Source organism: Carcharhinus amblyrhynchos, chromosome 10 (genome assembly GCF_965287045.1).
Source record: "Carcharhinus amblyrhynchos chromosome 10, sCarAmb.v2.hapA, whole genome shotgun sequence".
NCBI classification, from domain to species: Eukaryota; Metazoa; Chordata; class Chondrichthyes; order Carcharhiniformes; family Carcharhinidae; genus Carcharhinus; species Carcharhinus amblyrhynchos.
Window position 1 is genome coordinate 71,626,282 of NC_137333.1, and position 19,201 is coordinate 71,645,482.

Below are 19,201 nucleotides of genomic sequence, written 5' to 3' on the forward strand. Positions count from 1 at the left end.
GATTTAACATCCAGTAGAGCTTCTTCCTCTGCTACCAATAAATCTGTCGGATTCTTACCTCTCACGTGATAAAATTTAAACACATAGCTATGCAAAGTTTAATTCGATTTATATTGTACAGTTTATTTATCAGTGTCACAAAAGGGCCTATATTAACATCGCAATGAAGTTACTGTGAAAGTCCCCCAGTCGCCACACTCCGGCACCTGTTTGGGTACGTTGAAGGAGAATGTAGCATGGCCAATGCAACTATTAAAATAGTTCCAATATAGAATGTTGAAATATTGAAGAAAAAATGGTTTGGGAGTGCCAATGAATGGGATAATCCGTGCAACTAGAGCTGCTGGAGATAATATATAAATTCTTCTTGATAAAAAGTTATCACAATGTAAATTCTGAGTTTCGGACAAACCGACACGTTAGGCAAACTCCATGCCACACTTCAAAACTTTCGATGCGCATATATTTTCTTCAGGTCCATACTAATCGTAGGACTTGACCAAATAAAAGCTTCTGGGTTTGGTCACAAATCTATGAATGATGAGAGAGAGAGAGAATTCAGCTACTTTCATTAAGAAGTGTAAGACATTGAACAAATAACAGGTTAATTTTCTATGTCATGTGAATAATTGATTTTTTTCTTTAAAGAAATGTGGGCACAGTGGTTAGCACTGCTGCCTCACAGTGCCAGGGAGCCGGGTTCGATTCCCAGCTTGGGTCACTGTCTGTGTGGAGTCTGCATGTTCTCCCCATGTCTGCGTGGGTTTCCTCCTACAGTCTGAAAGAAATTCTGGTTAGGTGTATTGGCCATGCTAAATTCTCCCTCAGTGTACCTGAACAGGTGCTGGAGTGTGGCGATTTTCACAGTAACTTCATTGCAGTGTTAATGTATGCCTACTTGTGACACTAATAAACAAATACATTTTAAAAAGCTTTGTGATAGAGTTCAGCTCAATATGTTGTTTGTCCATTGTCGTCAATGAGGACAACACCATTAGTCATTTTGAGGCTGGTTGTGGTGTGTCCGAAGGTGACTAATTCGGGCACGGAATGACCTAGCACATATTGGACAGACTTGTGTAGGCGTTGTAGTTGTTGCGCTGGTGGCAAAGGACTTGTGCAGCTCGTGCTTAAGTTATGCTTCAGCAATACACCTTGCTTCGTAAGCTTGACAGCCTTTGTGAATGAGGCATCGCCAGGTAGGACAGTTTTGTGCCAGCGTTTCCCAGGTGGTTGTGTCTATGTCAAGTAACTTCAGGGAGGCCTTGAGTGTGTCTTTCTAACTTTTCTTCTGCCCTCCATGTGAGCATCTTTCAGCAGAGAGTTCCCCAAAAAGGAACTGCTTGGGTATGTGCTCGTCTGACATACAGATGACATGACCTGCTCACTGGGTCTGCGCTCTCATTAGCAGTGTGTGGACTGATGGTAGACTTGCTCTAGAGAGAACTTCAATGTGGTGAAGAAAGCCTATGGTATGTTAGCCTTTATAGGAAGGGGTATAGAATATAATAGCTGGAGTCTAATGTTGCAGTTGTACAGAACGTTGGTTAGGCCGCATTTAGAGTACTGCATCCAGTTCTGGTCGCCTTACTACCAGAAGGACGTGGAGACTCTGGAGAGAGTGCAGGGGAGGTTTACCAGGATGTTGCCTGGTATGGAAGGACTGGGGTATGAGGAAAGATTGAATAAATTGGGGCTCTTTTCCCTTGAAAGACGGCCACTGAGGGGGGATCTAATAGAGGTATGTAAGATTATGAAGGGTATAGATAGAGTAAATAGAGGTAAGCTATTTCCTATGTTAGAGACACACAGGAAAAGGGGCCATGGGCTGAAGGTGAGGGGGGAGAAGTATAACACAGATATTAGAGGGAGTTTTTTCATACAGAGGGTAGTGGGGGTATGGAATGCTCTGCCAAGTAAGGTGGTGGAGGCAAACACGCTAGAGTTGTTTAAGAGTAACTTAGACAGGCGCATGAGTGGGTTGGAGATGGGTGGATATAGGAGATTGTTTTAAATAAGGGTCATTAGCATTGGGGCATCCCTGGTAAGGTAAATGGATATGGTACAATAATAATGTTTTGTTTTCTCTTTCTCATTCACAGGTTTTAAGTCGGTCCACCTTGTGTCCAACGAGGGGCATACACGCGATGGGTCATACCTCAGGCCAGTAGTTTTAGCTGGGGGAAGGGTAATTATGAGGCCATTAGGAGAGAATTAGGAAGCATAGATTGGACTAGGAGATTACAGGGACTGGGAACGTCCGAAATGTGGAGTTTTTTCAAGGAGCAGCTACTGCGAGTCTGTGATAGGTATGTCCCTGTCAGGCAAGGAGGAATTGGTAGGGCTAGGGAACCGTGGTTCACTAAAAAAGTTGATTCGTTGGTTAAAAAGAAAAAGGAGGCTTATGTTCGGATGAGACTTGAGGGCTCGGGTAGTGCACTAGAAAACTTTAGATTGGCTAGGAGGGAGTTGAAGAGTGAGTTAAGAAGGGCTAAAAGAGGACATGTGAAGACTTTGGCTGATAGGATTAAGGAGAATCCTAAGTCGTTCTATAGGTATGTCAAGAACAGAAGGTTGGTTAGGGCAAGATTAGGGCCAGTTATAGACAGCAGAGGGAAGTTATGTGTGGAACCGGAAGAGATTGGAGAGGCATTGAACCAATATTTCTCTTCGGTGTTCGCGCAGGGGGACAAGAATATAGCTGAGGAGGACACTGGGTTGCAGGGGAGTACAATAGACAGTATTACAGTTGATAAGGAGGATGTGCTGGATATTCTTGAGGGATTGAAGATAGATAAGTCCCCTGGTCCGGATGGGATTTACCCTAGGATTCTCTGGGAGGCAAGAGAAGTGATTGCAGAGCCTCTGGCTCTGATCTTCAGGTCGTCGTTGGCCTCTGGTATAGTACCGGAAGATTGGAGGTTAGCGAATGTTGTCCCATTGTTTAAGAAGGGGAACAGAGACTTCCCCGGGAATTATAGACCGGTGAGTCTCACTTCTGTTGTGGGCAAGGTTTTAGAAAAAATTATTAGGGATAGGATTTATAGTTATTTGGAGAGTAATGAATTGATTGGAGATAGTCAGCATGGTTTTGTAGCGGGTAGGTCGTGCCTTACTAACATTGAGTTTTTTGAAAAAGTGACCAAAGAGGTGGATGGGGGTAAGGCAGTTGACGTGGTATATATGGATTTTAGTAAGGCGTTTGATAAGGTTCACCATGGTAGGCTTCTGCAGAAAATGCAGATGTATGGGATTGAGGGTAATCTAGGAAATTGGATCAGGAATTGGCTAGCAGATAGGAGACAGAGGGTGGTGGTTGATGGTAAATATTCGTCATGGAGTTCGGTTACGAGTGGTGTGTCTCAGGGATCTGTTTTGGGGCCACTGCTGTTTGTAATTTTTATTAATGATCTGGATGAGGGTATAGTTGGGTGGATTAGTAAATTTGCTGATGACACCAAAGTCGGAGGTGTGGTAGATTGTGAGGAAGGGTGTCATAGTTTGCAGGAAGACTTGGACAGGTTGCAGAGCTGGGCCGAGAGGTGGCGGATGGAGTTTAATGCGGAGAAGTGTGAGGTAATTCACTTTGGTAGGAATAACAGATGTGTTGAGTATAGGGCTAACGGGAGGACTTTGAATAGTGTGGATGAACAGAGGGATCTAGGTGTATGTGTACATAGATCCCTGAAAGTTGGGAATCAAGTAGATAGGGTTGTTAAGAAGGCATACGGTGTCTTGGCATTTATTGGTAGGGCGATTGAATTTAGGAGTCGCAGCGTCATGTTGCAACTGTACACAACTCTGGTGCGGCCGCACTTGGAGTACTGTGTGCAGTTCTGGTCCCCACATTACAGGAAGGATGTGGAGGCTTTGGAGAGGGTGCAGAGGAGGTTTACCAGGATGTTGCCTGGTATGGAGGGGAGGTCCTATGAGGAGAGACTGAGGGATTTGGGGTTGTTTTTGCTGGAAAGAAGGCGGCTAAGAGGGGATCTTATTGAAACATATAAGATGATTAGAGGTTTAGATAGGGTGGACAGTGATAGCCTTTTTCCTTGGATGGAGAAAGCTAGCACGAGGGGGCATGGCTTTAAATTAAGGGGGGGTAGTTATAGGACGGATGTCAGGGTTAGGTTCTTTACCCAGAGGGTGGTGAGGGATTGGAATGCCCTGCCTGCTGCGGTTGTAAATGCGCCTAGTTTGGGGGCGTTTAAGAGATCCGTGGATAGGTTTATGGATGAAAAGGGATTGGTTTAGGTTAGTGGGTCATTGTTTTTTAACTGGTCGGCGCAACATCGTGGGCCGAAGGGCCTGTTCTGCGCTGTAATGTTCTATGTTCTATGTTGTATACTTGGGCTGCTCTTGGTTGTTCGAGATTGGCCTAGTGCGTCATGTCGTTAGTGTGTGCTTAAACTGGACCAGATACTGGGCAAGACGACAGCTCAGTGTCTATCACTGATTGCTGTGCAGACACATGGATTTGGGCTGGTGTCTGTGGGAGTTTGTGCATTCTCCCCGTGCTTGCGTGGGTTTTCTCTGGATGCTCCGGTTTCCTCCCACACCCCAAAGATGTGCTATTAGGCTGATTGGCAGTAATAAATTGTCCCTAAATTAGTTTCCCTCAATGTAGATGGCCATAAAACATTAGATAAGGGTCATGGGTGGAGGGGGGGACTGGTGGTGTTAAGATGGTGGCGCAGGCTCGTTGGGCCGAAGGGCCTGTTTCCCAGGCTGTTTTTGTTCTTTGTTCTTTGTCTGGTATTTGTTTTGCCATCTGATGCGTAATATTCTGCGAAGACAAGTCATGTGGAAATGATTGAGCTGTCTTGCATGCCTTCGATACACAGTCCACGTTTCACAGGCATACAGGGGGGTAGTGAGTACCACAGCGCTGTAGACCTTCAGTTTTGTTGCTGGGCTGATTCCTCGATGTTCCCATACAGTGGAGCGCAGTTCACCAAAAGCAGAACTTGTCTTTGCTATTCTGCAGTTAACTTCTGTATCAATAGTTAATGCTTGGGAGAGGCCAAGATAAGTGAACTGGTCCACTGCCTGTAGTTTCTGCCCTTTGATTGTGATTTGGGTTCTGTGTACAGTGCATGAGGAGCAGGCTGGTGCATGATTTCAGTCTTTTTAATGTTGATGGTGAGTCCAAAGTTGTCACAAGCTGTGGAAAATTTGTCCATACTGACTTGCATCTCTGGTTCTGAGCCAGTATACAGGGATCAGTCATCGGCAAAGAGGAAGTCTCTCAGAACAGCCTCCTTCACTTTGGTAATTGCTTGAAGTCTCCTCAGGTTGAAGAGCTTCCCATCCACTCTGTACTTGAGGCTGATTCCAGCAACACTGGAACACTACACGAGGAAAGGCAATCGGCAACTATGCGACAACCACTGAGGAATCTCGCTGCTCTCAATCACAGGAAAAACCCTCGCAAGAGTCCTGCTAAATCATCTGGTCACTCATCTGGAGCTGGGCCTGCTTCCAGCGTCACAGTGTGGCTTCCACAAAGGTTGCGGGACTGTTGACATGATTTTTGCTGCGTGCCAACTTCAGGAGAAGTGCCAGGAGCAGAATCGTGAGCTCGACACAACCTTTGTTGACCTCACGAAAGCCTTCGACATTGTAAGCTGACAAGGCCTGTGGAGGATCATGTCAAAGTTCGGCTGCCTCCCCCAAATTCATTCAGATGGTACGCCAGTTCCATGATGGCATGATGGCCAGAGTTTTGGATGGCGGAGAATCCTCTGAGGCATTCCCAGGCACCAATGGCGTCAAACAGGGCTGTGTGCCCGAACACACACTGTTCAGCATGATGTTTACTGCCATGCTGAATGATGCCTTCCAGGACAACATTGCTGGAATCAGCCTCAAGTACAGAGCTCAATAAATGAAGAATATAAATACATGAATTTATAACATTTTGTTTAATTAGAAATCATTTCCTGGAGATGATTCTCCAATCGTTCTACTATAGGACGCTGCTATTCTTCTACTATCAGTAATATACAATATAATTAACAAAATTAACTTGTACTTATATCATGTCTTTAACACTGTAACGTGTTCCAAGGTACTTCAGAAGAGTATTATCCAATAAAACATTGGCATCGAGACACATAAGGAAATATTAGTACTTGTGAACAAAAAAAAATCAAAGGGAAGTGTTTAAGGAGTGTCTTAAAGAGAGAGAGACATGCAGAGGCAGGGAGATTTAGGGAGGAAATTCCAGAGTTTAGGACCTTATCATCTGAAGGCATATGGTGGGCCAGAGAAAACCTGAGAAAGCCCAAAATTGGCCAGAATTGGAGGAATGCAGAACTTAAATAGTTACAGGGCTCAAACAAGTTACAGGGATGGAGATCTGCAAGACCATGAAGAAATTTGAATACAAGAAAGAGAATGAACTGGGAGTGAGTGCAAATGTGAGGGGTGAACAATATGAGTTCAGAGTGAAGGCCTTTTAATGGTGATACTGGAGTCCAGTGAGGGAATATGTTACAAAAAGGCACATATTATAATATTGTCTATATTTGAAACCCAAAATGCACAATGAGTATGATAAGCAAACACTTAATTCTCAATGTGAAATATGTTTTCATCTTCACAAATTATGCTGCTAATGGAATATATGTACCTGCAGTATCAGGCTGTGTTCTTGGTGCTTCACTTTCATTACATTTTACAATTGAGCTGGATACAGTCAATAGAACAACTGAGCCAATCTAATCATTAATGTACCTACCAGCTTTGCTCACTTAGCTTTAACAGTGCACGCAAGAGATGATTTGTGAATTATTGAAAAGAGAGGGTCACAGTAATGGCATTGAGAATATATTGAGTCTAAAAATCCACAGCTATTATGGCAGATGCTGGCCAAACCTTTGGCAGAAATATATCAGAATATTGGAACACATCTCTGTGGCTCCAGTTACCAGACTAGTTCCAAAATTACTAAGATGTGCTGTGGAGATGGATTGTCTAATTGCTCCCCACATGACCATCAATGAAGAGTGAAAGCCATAGAATCCCAACAGTGCAGAAAGAGACTACTCGGCCATTAGGTCTGCACCAACCCTTCAAAACAGCATCCCATCCTATCCCCATAACTTTGTGCATTCACCATAGCCAGTCCACCTAACCTGCACATCTTTGGACTGTGGGAGGAAACCTGAGTACCTAGAGGAAACACATGCAGACACGGGAAGAACATGTAAACTTCACAGAGTCACCCAGGGTCAGAATTGAACATAGATCCCTGAGCCACCGTGCTGCCCTTGGAGAGGGGGGGGGGGGGGGGGCGCTTTTCAGGTAGTAACTCAATGGAGTTTCTGCATCTAGGCCCAATGGGGTGAAACACACCAGCTAACACAGCAAGATATATGAAGCTGTCTTTCAATTGTGACTTGCATCCCTAAAGGATTTTAGATCTCCAATCATTTTGTCTAATTTTACAGCGTCTCCCTTTCAGCATGCTGCTGTAGCTAGCTACCCCTTGTACCCAAGAGAAAAGACCCATCCCAGCCCCAAATACATGGCTCCCTCAAGAGATACTGATGTCAGATATTTCAGTTTCTTTCACATGTCAGATTTGCCTCTACAAATACAGTCTTTATCCTTCTTAACCAAATTAGAGAATTTATTCTGATTGTGGAAAGTTTATTAAGGTCAGTACTGGAAGCTCTGATGGGCATCATCTGAGCATCAGTGCTGCAATCACTGGCCCCTGAATATTTTGTTCTCATACCTTTTCAGTACGAGCTGAAAATTTGTTATTTGTGGGGTGGCACAGTGGTTAGCACTGCTGCCTCACAGCGCCAGGGTTCAATTCCTGATTTGGGTCATTGTCTGTGTGGAGTCTGCACGCCCCCCCCATATCCATGCAGACTTCCTCCACATGCCCCAGTTTCCTCACAGAGCCTGAAAGATGTGTCGGTTAGGTGCATTGGACATGCTAAATTCTCCCTCAGTATACCTGAACAGGTGCCGGAGTGTGGTGACGAGAGAACTTTCACAGTAACTTAATTGCAGTGTTAATGTAAGCCTACTTGTGACTAATCAATAACCTTTAATTTTTTTCTAATCTTTGAAGTAAAAGTCATTTCTTTTCCTTTTCTTTCTCTTTCATGTCCTATTTCCCCATCGTTGTTGGTTCATATATGGATGTGGTCTTTGATCCTGTTGCCTGTTCACTTTCCTGGGTTTCTGGAAAGTCCAGTTGTATCTAGTGTTCTCTTAGCCTGTTCATCCTGTTGTCAGTAATTCACGTGAGGAACCTCTTGACTCATGCCAGATGTAACAAGAATACGTGTTTTCATATACATGTTAAATTTTCATCCATTTTTGATGAAATGCATTCGGAACAATGCACTGATGTGATTAATATTTAAGAGAGTTTGACAATATTCAAATAGATTTTAATGTTGCTAGACATGTGGCAAAGAATACTGGGGCAGAAAATATGGTTTATTATGATGACACGCCCATGAATAAAGGTGGAAAAGGAAAAGAATTTGATTGTGATCACTGATTATAGTATTTATTGAAAGGTTTCGGTTACTACAAAGTCATTTTGAACAATTTAATACTGGGTTACATTGCAATAGCATCAACGATAAATTGAAAACGTCATTCTAATCTTGTATAGTTCACTGATGAGTTCTGGTTTGGAATTTTGAGGCCATGTTATCTTTAAAAGGAAATACAGTATACAAATTTTTCATAGAATCCCTATAGGGCAGAAGGAGGCCATTCAGCCCATCAAATCTGCACTGACCACTGTCCCATTCAGGCCCTATTCCCGTAACCCTATGCATTTACCCTGCAATTGCCCTGCCCTGACATTAAGGGGCAATTTAGTGCGGCCAATCCACCTAATTTTCACATCTTTGGATTGTGGGAGGAACCCAAAGCACCCAGAGGAAACCCACGCAGACACAAGGAGGACATGCAAACTCCATACAGACAGTGACTCTAGGCTGGAATTGAACCTGGGTCCCTGGAGTTGTGATGCAGCAGTTGCTAACCATTGTGTCACCGTGATTGAAATACATTTTATAGGCAAAAAACTAAGGGCCAACTTTTATACAAGTAATCTTTTCAAAGAGTTTATTTATGTGTTTGCTAAATTTAGGCCCACATAGCATCACATGTATGGATTGACTACCTAAATGGGTTCACTGATTGGCCAGTTACCTGTAGCCTGTTGTTATGACATGGGTGGGTGTTCACTGCTGCACTCTGGCCTGCCACAGATGGATTGAGCTGTTTAGTTCCAAGTGGGATGAGATTGGCAGATTGCTTGGTCACAGTTGCGGGTCCTTGGAGACCTCTGTGATTTGGGCTGTCCTGATGGGGCAGTAGCCGGGATTAGTTCAAGCGTTCCTAGTGGACCACAGCAGGGGTGGGATTTTCTGGCTGTCCTCATCCGGAAACCAGAAAATCCTGCCCGAGGTCAGCGGATCTTTGTATGGTCTGTTTTCTGCCTGCTATGATTCTCGTGGCAGGCAGGAAGGGAAACTTCTGCAGCAGGGGTTTCCTTGGCAGCATTTCCCACCAGCTGCCTTTTCTCGGTGTGTGTGTGAAGGGATTCCAGGGTGGGGGCAAGGGGCATGTCCTCTTCTGGGTGCCCTGGTTCCCTCCCACAGTCCAAAGATGTGCAAATTAAGTGGATTGGCCATGCTAAATTGCTTCTTAGTGTCAGGGTGGTTGCGGAGTAAATGTGTAGGGTTACGGGGATACGGCTGAGGTGGGACAGTGGTCAGTGGAGACTCGATGGGCTGAATAACCTCCTTTTGCCCCGTAGAGATTCTATGAAAAATTTGACTTTTCCACGCTGTATACATTATTTCCTTCGCCAAGGGAGGTGAAGAGAGTGGGCTTGATTCTTGTAATGTTGACTGATTTATGAAAAGCTGCAAAACTTTAATCCAAAAAACATGGGCCAAATTTTGCATGAAATTGACTTTCACATGGGTATATTTCTTAGATGAGGGTTCAGAAAAAAATCATCAAGAATGAAATCTGGACTTAAGTTACATGGAGAGCCTCAGAAGAAGTCATTTTGAGTATGTGCAATAGTCTAAGCTAAACACCTAACTGGCAGCCCATTTAGCCTCGATTTCTGTCAATGGAATGGAGTCAATGGAGATGAAGTTGGAGAGATATGAACTCGGCAGCTGACTGTCTGGGGACAAACCTTGAGCCCAGACTCACCGTGCAGGGGAATGGCAGCTCATGCCAAAAATCCAGAGAGTTTTGAAAAACACGATTCTCACTAGTGAAATGCGTTTTGCAATTTTGGACCAAGCCCGTTGGCGGAGAGATATGGAACATGGCACGGAACATCAGGAACCTCATTTTAATATATTAACATCTCATTATCAAGCACTCACAGTGGATATTGAACCCACACCGAATATTCAGCAGACGCTGGTGTGATGTCACTCCAGACCATTTAAAACAGCTCGATATAAATGTGAACCTGGTGACTTCACCTGCCAGGCAGATATTGGGGATAAGTGTTTTGGTGGCCATTTCTCCTCAGCCAGTCCAATACTTGACGAGAGGGGAGGATGGGGGTGGGTAATGGGGGCGATAGGGGATGATGGGTGGGTCAGATGCCATGCCAAAATGGAGGCTTAGCAGTATTCACCCTTTTGCATACAGGGGAAATAATGTGGGGATGTGGCTGTTGTTTCTGAGAGGGGTGTTGGGAGAGAGAGCAGATATTCACGTCATGAATGGGTGGCATTCACAGAGGCATGGACAGATGAGTGTCAGGGCTGTGGAGACTACTCACAGCTCATTGTGGTGTTCTCACTCTTTCCGATTCAGGAATCATGGGGCCCGTGGAGTTGGCCTTTCTACTGATCGGGATGGGCCAGCAGCAGAGACAATGCCATGCTGCCTCATATGCCCAGGGCCAGAGGCCTGCAGCTGTTCATGAAGCTGAAGCACAGGGTTAACCTTGGAGACCTAGAATCTTCTGGCAAAGGCGCTTATATCTTCCGATGTGTGAGCCTCACTTCTAGAGAAGCCTGCGTCTGTCCCAGGGGATGGTGGACCATCTCTGCCACATCCTGCATGAGCTGCTACCCCATGGAACTGGAGGACACCCAATGCCTGTGGCTGTTAAAATCACAGCTGCGCTAAACTATTTTGCCAACGGCCCCTTCTAGGGGAGCACAGGGGACATTTGAGGCATCGCCCAGTCTGCCACTCACAAATGTATCAACAGGTTACAGATGCCCTGGATGCAAGGGCAGAGATGTTTATAAACTTGGACTGGGATCAAGTGAACCAGGAATCAGGGCCATGGGTTTCATCCTCATAGCAGGGATGTCCCAGGCATAAGGTGTCATTGACTGCACCCATGTGGCTCTTAGGTCACTCCCTTAACATGTAACTTGTCTGTGACCATACAATGTGCAACTTGCAGGCATCGATCCATTTCCTGGGGAGCATCCAATACAGTTATACTCTGGGTCGCTTACAAACATCAACTGCCTTTGAAGGGGAATGGTGGCTGGAGGGATGGCTTCTTGGGGACAAGGGATACCCACTCAGGAGTTGGCTGATGATGCCAGTGCAGAGGCCACAAACACCAGCAGAGACTCAATATAATGAGGCTTACGCTTCAACATGCATGTTGGTGGAGCAGGCCAATGGAATGTTGAAGATGTGGTTCCGGTGCCTGGACTGGTTGAATCATCCAACAAACATTGCACAATGGCCAAAGCCATTGGGTGGACTCTGTGGGAGAATGATGATGACTTGCTGTGAGGACAGAGCGATGCTTCTCTCATCCTCAGCAATATGTCTGACTCCTGCCTGATAGAGGACTGCATGTGCCATGCTAATGAACGGGCACATGGTTGGCTTAATGAGCAGTTTAAGATGAGCATACCCTGGCTGAGCAAAGAAGATTGTTCATCTTTTTACGGCACTACTCTTTTGAAGTGAGCTGGCACTCAGCAAGACTGGTGGTGACCTTGGTGGAAAGCCTTCTTTTGGAATGAGAGTAGAATGCATTCTGCCTCTGTTCCACTCCATCCAGCAGCCTGGTCAGGGTTCCCTCTGAGAATTGAGGTGTGGGCTTGCTGGCTGCCATTCTACAATAGATTGGAACAAGTGCTGGGAAGTAATGGGAAGTTGTTTATATGGAGCTCCCCTGTGAATGCAGCGGCAAATCAGAGGGAGGCCACCGTGTGCATGGCTTGATTCTCATTGCCATAACAACTTTGGTTAATCAGGCTCAAGATTCAGTCAAAAATTATGCCAGAGTCACTGGTGGGATTCACTCCGTTTTCTCACTGGAATTGACACATTGCTAAATTCTGGTAAGATCATCCCCTCTATCTTCTGCTCTGCACAATCACACCAAGTCAAAATATATCCCACAGAGTTCAACTTGGTTTAAACACAGAATAGAATATTGAAGGTAAAAAGATCTTGCTCTTTAGAATTATGATAAGGATAAGATGTAAATGAGTAACTTAAGTTGAGCTGTGTACTGCGCTGGAGGATACATGTTGAACATGAGCAAACCTTAGGTGACATTGGACTAGAAGAATTGTTTCTCCGTTTCTGGATGTGTAAAAGGTGCACCCAACACAAGAAGTTGATGCCATGTTAATGAACTGCTTCAGAAATCTGGCCGTGTTGTGATGAACAGAAGGATATTGTCATAAGTGCGTTGATTGGAATGATCGCATATTCCAGATTGTTTAATGGAAATAACAATGTCACTTGTGGAGGGCATCTGGCTAAGGGTGAACAATGGAGATGTAGGTTTGGATGAATGCTCTGTGGCTTCTTCCAGTCATTTTGGAGATCAAGGAATGTTTATGATTATAAATTAATTCAGTTAGTTAGAGTCCATGCCAAGAAGTTTGCACATAATGACTACCCACACAGCCAGAGACAGGAACAGACTTGATGAGGTGAATGGATTTTTCTTATTCTATGCGATGTCGTATTGTTCTGATGCAAAAATATTCATTGCACACATAATGCACTCTGAATGATTTTAAAAGAAAAGGGCTTTAACCTCAACATACAGCAACAGTCAGTTTAACTGGCGCACCATAAGCAAGTTAAATAACACATCTTCTGTCATATTGACTTGAATCTGAGTTCATTTTCACCTTCACAGCTTGCGCTGTAAGATTGTGGAGGAAATCACCCATTCATTTTGGAACTTTTCTCATTTTCATTTCCCCTGATTTAAAAAGCACTGCTGCCTCACAGCTCCAGGGATCCGGGTTCAATTCTGTGCTTGAGTGACTGTCTGTGTGGAGTCTGCACATTTTCCCAGAGTCTGTGTGGATTTCCTCTGGTACTCCAGTTTCGTCTCACAGTCTGAAAGATGTGCTGGATAGGTGTATTTTCCATGCTAAATTCTCCCTCAGGGTACCCGAACACGTGCCGCAGTGTAGCGATTTTCACAGTAACTTCATTGCAGTGTTAATATAAGCTACTTGTGACTAATAAATAAGCTTACTTAAATAGGAAAACCCAATGGTGTTCTTAGTTAAACATCATTCAGCCAGAAGAAAATACCTTTGGGCGGCACAGTAGCATAGAGGTTCACACTGTTGCCTCACAGCGCCAGGAACCCGGGTTCAATTCCGGCTTTGGGTGACTGGCTGTGTGGAGTTTGCATGTTCTCCCCATGTTTGCATGGGTTTCCTCCGGGTGCCCCGGTTTCCTCCCAGAGTCCAACGATGTGTGGATTAGGTGGATTGGCCATGCTAAATTGCCCCTTAGTGTTAAGAGGATTAGCAGGGTAAATACATGAGGTTATGGGCATAAAGTGGGATTGTCGTTGGTGCAGACGCGAGGGGCCAAATGACCTCCTTCTCTACTGTAAGAATTCTATGAAAAATAATTACTGAAAGTATTAGAACTGCAATTTGCTAAATTGATGCATTTAGTCCACTGAAGTAAAAGACTTACCTCAGCATTAAATTTGTCCGCTTGTACAAGTACAATTTAAAGCCTAGACTTCTCTTTTCCTAAATTGTGTCAGCTTTCGTTTAGTGAAAGCTTGCTTCTCTGCAGCAGATTATTGTGGGTTCAAGGCCCACTCCAGAGACTTGAGCACCCATCCAAGCTGACACTGCAGCAGCGCACTGAGAGATTGCTGCACTGTCAGATGTACTGTCTTTTCATGAGATGTTGAATATTAGCCCTTGTTTGCCTTTTCAGGTGTCATTATTGGTCCCAAGCCTTGATTAGAGAAAGAGCTGGAGAATTCTAACCTGTACGCTGACCAGCATTTATTACTCGATCAAAGCACATTATCTGGTAATTTATTTTATTACGGTTTGTGGGACATTGCTGTGAGCAAATTGGTTGATGTATTTACATGCATTACAATGGTGATTGCCGTTTGAAAGTAATTCATTGCCTGTAAAGTGCTTCAGGGCATCCAGATAACATAAGAGGTACTTTACATATGCGGGTCCTTTATTTCTTTCAAATGGCAGTAAGCCAATGTAAAAAAAATGCTAATAGTTGGGAACGCAACCATTTCGCATGAACTGTGAACTATGGTGCAGAGCCATGTCTATTTGGAACTGGTTGTGACTGTGCAACTCATTCCATGTGCAATCTTGAAAAGACATCTGAAGGAAGAGCCTTTCATCCCATCTGTCTGTCCTGGAATCAAACTCATGTCCCAGAGGTGACTACACAAATATTCCCTTTAAATTACATTTTTCTGATGGCTTGTATCGTACAATTATATTAAGTTAAATTACACTGTAGTTATAATAATTTGTTTCTGACAGATTGTAATAGGTGGATTTTCACTCACGAGCTATTATTTATTGTGCGATAGGTAAATTACATGTAATCTGGAAAATGGGTATACAACAATACGACTGTAATCACACAGGCACATATTGTACCACTGAAAACATATCTTTAATAATCTCTTTTTAAAAAAAAATGGGGCCTGGGGTAGGGAGCCTAAATTATTCCTTCCAGCACAATTTGTGTCAGGAGTAATTATAGGCTACAAGTTACTTATTTCCGCAAGGTTGACATCATTACAGGAGGCATCTGGAAGCATTCCATAATTTCCACCAAAACATATGATGACACTTTTCTAAATAAGGTCCGTGGTTGCTTGTTTGCAAATGTGTGCGTGTGTGCCTTTCTCTTCAGATTATCACAGTGTTCACCTTTTAGCTCATCTTTGTAATAACATTGTGAATGCCAAACTGATGTAGATTGTGGTAAACTAATATTATTCTAATTACTGCGAAAGTAACAACTATTGCAGAGGGCTCACACGACATGAGGAATAAATATCATAGCATAATGATATTTGCAGCTTAAATAACCGTCCTGTCTATTTGAGTCGGCCACCCATGTAGGTGTATCTTAAAAGTTTCATTTCTCTTATACAGTTTAGCCAACCTTTCTGCAAACTTATGATCTGATTGGATCCATGCCAGATGTTGCCTGATTGATGTTATTTCTATTAATGTGAGAGGTAAATCACACAAATCCCAATATAACTTAATATGAAGGGTAAATAATTCAAGAAACGTGGCGGACAGTAAACACACGTGTGTACAACAGTCAACAGAATGTGATGGGTGGCATTATGCAGTAAAGATTAAGTTGACCCGCTTTGAGCGGAGGGTTGAGCTAAAACGTTTTAGTTTGAGCAGGTTGGGTTCTTGGGTTAAAGTCCATTCTACTGATGCGCAACTTGTTCCAGTGCCTAGTTTCAAAAAAAGCCAAAACAATTTTTTAGGCACTGCTGTGGAAATGGGTTCTGTTTCAGCTTTTTTAATAGAAATAACTCTCCTTGATACCTGCTGTTTTGCAGCCTGCACATGAAGTAAAAACACGCAGATCAATGATTCTCACATTTGTACATATTATTCCATGAAGGAAGATATTCAAGCTCTCAATTCTAATTCTGGGGTCAGCACGGTGGCACAATGGTTAGCATGGCTACCTCACAGTAAAAAGTTTCGCAACACCAGCTTGAAGTCCAACAGGTTGGACAGGTCCGACTGGACAAGGTTTAAGGAAACTGAAAAAATACGACCGCTGGAAAAGGAGTGAGAGTCTGGTGTTGGCGACAATAGAAGGTGGAACATCTGGAAAGAACAGGCCAGGTCAGGGAAGGACTGAATGGGTGGATAATATCAGAAACTGGATGGAGGGAGGAATGAGAGCAATGTGCAGAATTGCAGTGAACAGAGAGAGATGCCTACAGTCCCTCATAAACGACGACTTATTATGGATGTTTTATGGTTTACTGCATATTAAATAGCACTTAGCTACAAAGTCACCTTCTGTTTCGAGTTGAGTATCCTGCACTAAAGTGCAAAGCAGTATTTAACAGACATAAAGCTATTATTTTTCATAAATATTAATTCCCTGTCCCCATTATCTTTTTCTCCTCTTCAATATATTGTTACTACAATACAGATCCACCAATACCACCAGCACACAAGTGATCATTCTTCACGTTAGGGCCGAGACAGTGAATTGCAATCAGCTATTTGACTACAGAAGACTTGTTCAAATTTTCTGTGTTTAAAGTTTATTTATTAGTCACAAGTTGGCTTACATTAACACTGCAATGAAATTACTGTAAAATTCCCCTAGTTGCCACACTCCAGCACGTGTACAGGTACACGGAGGGAGAATTTAACAGGTCCAATGCACCTAACTAGCACATCTTTCAGACTGTGGGAGGAAACTGGAGCATCTGGAGGAAACCCATGTAGACATGGGGAGAACATGCAGACTCTGCACAGGTGGTGACCCAAGCTGGGAACTGAACCAGGGTCCCTGGTGTGTGAGGCAGCAGTACTAACCACTGTGCCACCTGTGAGTCTGTTTATTATTGATGCTCACTGTGGTTGATGCTCATGCCTGGTTGTGGACTCAGAGGAAAGTAAACAAAGCTGTAGAGAGAGCAGGAAACTAGATCTGGAAGCATGTAGCAGGCATTTTAAAACACTGTGAATAAAATCTGTTACAAAACTGGTGTCATTTTTGCATAGATCCGAGATATAAAATAAACAACAGGCATTATAGTTGTTTCTGATCTGGTCTTAACACCATCAACAACAACTTGCATTAATTTAATATAATAAACCCAGGACATTATCAACAACATTTGACAGATGCAAGGAATTCAGAAGGAAGAAGTGAATCAGGAATGAGAATCCCTCGTTAATTGTTGCTGTCCTTGCTGGAGATACCAACGCACTTGTTAAGTCCTCATTAAGGCGGCTGAAATGAGTTGACAGAACTTTGTTCTTATTTATACAAATAACTGAATTTTAACAAGTCTCCCTCATTACAATCTATAATTCCTCGATGCATTTAAGCAATGGCAACACACAGCATAATGCTCTCTTCTGGCAATGAAGTACCTATTTCTTCTCAAAGCAGCAAATAGCTTCTCTCAGTACACTGGGAAATAAATATCAAATCAAAACTTGTTTTTACTGTGTCGATGAATCTCTGAAGAAATCCAACTAGCTGACAGTGGAGTGGTTAACACATTAAATGTATTGTTCAGAGTTTGGAGTCCCATTTCAGTTGTTCACCTAAATGGACCAAAGTAGCACCTCATTATTTACTGAGAATTCAAGTGCAGGTTTGTTGGCAGTGATCTCTGATCACAAAACTAGACTTCTTTTCATCATTCTGGAGGCTGGGGAGAGGATTGGCCATTCTTAGATTGTGGCAGCAATATTTTCTGAACAGTTTATTTTCTTTTTCAATTTTGCATTCATGTTTACATAACAAAGTTTCATTTTTAAGCAATGCTTTACTTGTGTCACAGGCTGACTTGGAACACACTGTTGCCAGTTGGTCGGGGAGGTATTTAAAATGTCTCCAGATAATAGCAGTAGATGAATGAACATTTTAGTGAAGTCCAAAAGACCAGATCAGATATAGGTTCTGAATAGCTTTTGTTTTTCTGAAACTAACATCTATCTTCTCTGCCCAACCCAGCAAGTGTACAGATAAAGTATAACTGCTCAAACTTAGCTGTTGAGTCGTTCATGGCCAAAGGAATGAATTTCCTCTGTGTGGTGCTATGATTAACCAGAACAAATAGCTGGAGAATAGACAAAGGGCAGGAAAAACAGAAGATTCATGTGTGCTAAATGGAACATTTGATGAGTTGAAAGATATGCTGAAATCCACTTCTTTCCTGTTCCACGGAATGAATAAAAAATCTTTCTGCAATCACAGAGAACCTTTGGCTTTTGCAGCTTTTATTTAGATATCATTAAAGAGACTTCCTACCTGAGTGTGTGCAAGTGGATGAAATCGTATTGAAAAATGGCAGTGTTGTTTCCGGCGTGGAAAACGGAATGATCCCGCGGCGTGTTTTTGGGCTGGATCTTATGCCTCACTAGCGATTATTTTTATGCCCACGAGTGCCCTGATTTTTATGCCCTGATTTGTCCGCCCTCTAATGTCTCAGCTGCTGCAAGCACTGTGAGCTCCATGTAAATGGCTCCCCAGCATTTGTTTCACAACAACTGCAGGAGATGGCAGGAAAGGAAGCAGCACTGTGCTTTTCAGAGGGTGCAGAATGGAGCGGAGTAGCGGAGTACCCTCCCCACCCCTCCCCCCCCCCACCCCCAATACCAGGAGATGGCCGTCCAGCAGGGCCACCACCCCCACCTGGGTTGCCGTGGCAGCCCTGGTCAGTGCAAGCTCACTCCAAAAGAGGACAAGGCAGCAGTGTTGAAAGATGAATGATCTTCTTTGCCCTGCCAGGGTAAGTGAACCACTCAGTCTCCCACTGGATCCCCTCACACCCCCAACCCTTTCTCTCAGCCACCTTGGCCTTTGCCGGAACCAGATACCCCCCTCTCCCTGCCTCCCACAATCACCATGATCCCCACCCCCGTAGCTGCTATGCTCCTCACACTCCAGCTCCCACCCATCTGCTGCACATCATCATAAATGTCAACACTTCCACCTACACTCTTCCTTGCTGTGTCACTGCAGGACAAACTCAACCACACCAGGCTTCAGTAGATACAGCCAATTGGATTCATGCCTGAGCCAAGAAGCTTCACAGTTTGAGCAGTGAGTCATCGAGCTGGTCATGGGGGAGGAAGAGCATGCCTGCGCTGCTGGTGAAGTGGGGGTAGCAGAGAAACATGAGAATCTTGAACACATATGCTGCAATTACTCA

The 19,201-nt window shown here is 43.8% G+C and overlaps 1 long non-coding RNA gene across 1 annotated transcript in view; it reads right to left on the bottom strand.

The window, feature by feature from the left end:
* LOC145349058 (uncharacterized) overlaps positions 1-18,400 on the bottom strand; it is a 58,182-nt gene extending 39,782 nt beyond the window's left edge. The window contains exon 1 of the long non-coding RNA XR_013888054.1: positions 18,298-18,400. This is a non-coding gene — a long non-coding RNA (uncharacterized LOC145349058). The remainder of the gene's footprint in view (positions 1-18,297) is intronic.
* Positions 18,401-19,201: the final 801 nt, after the last annotated feature.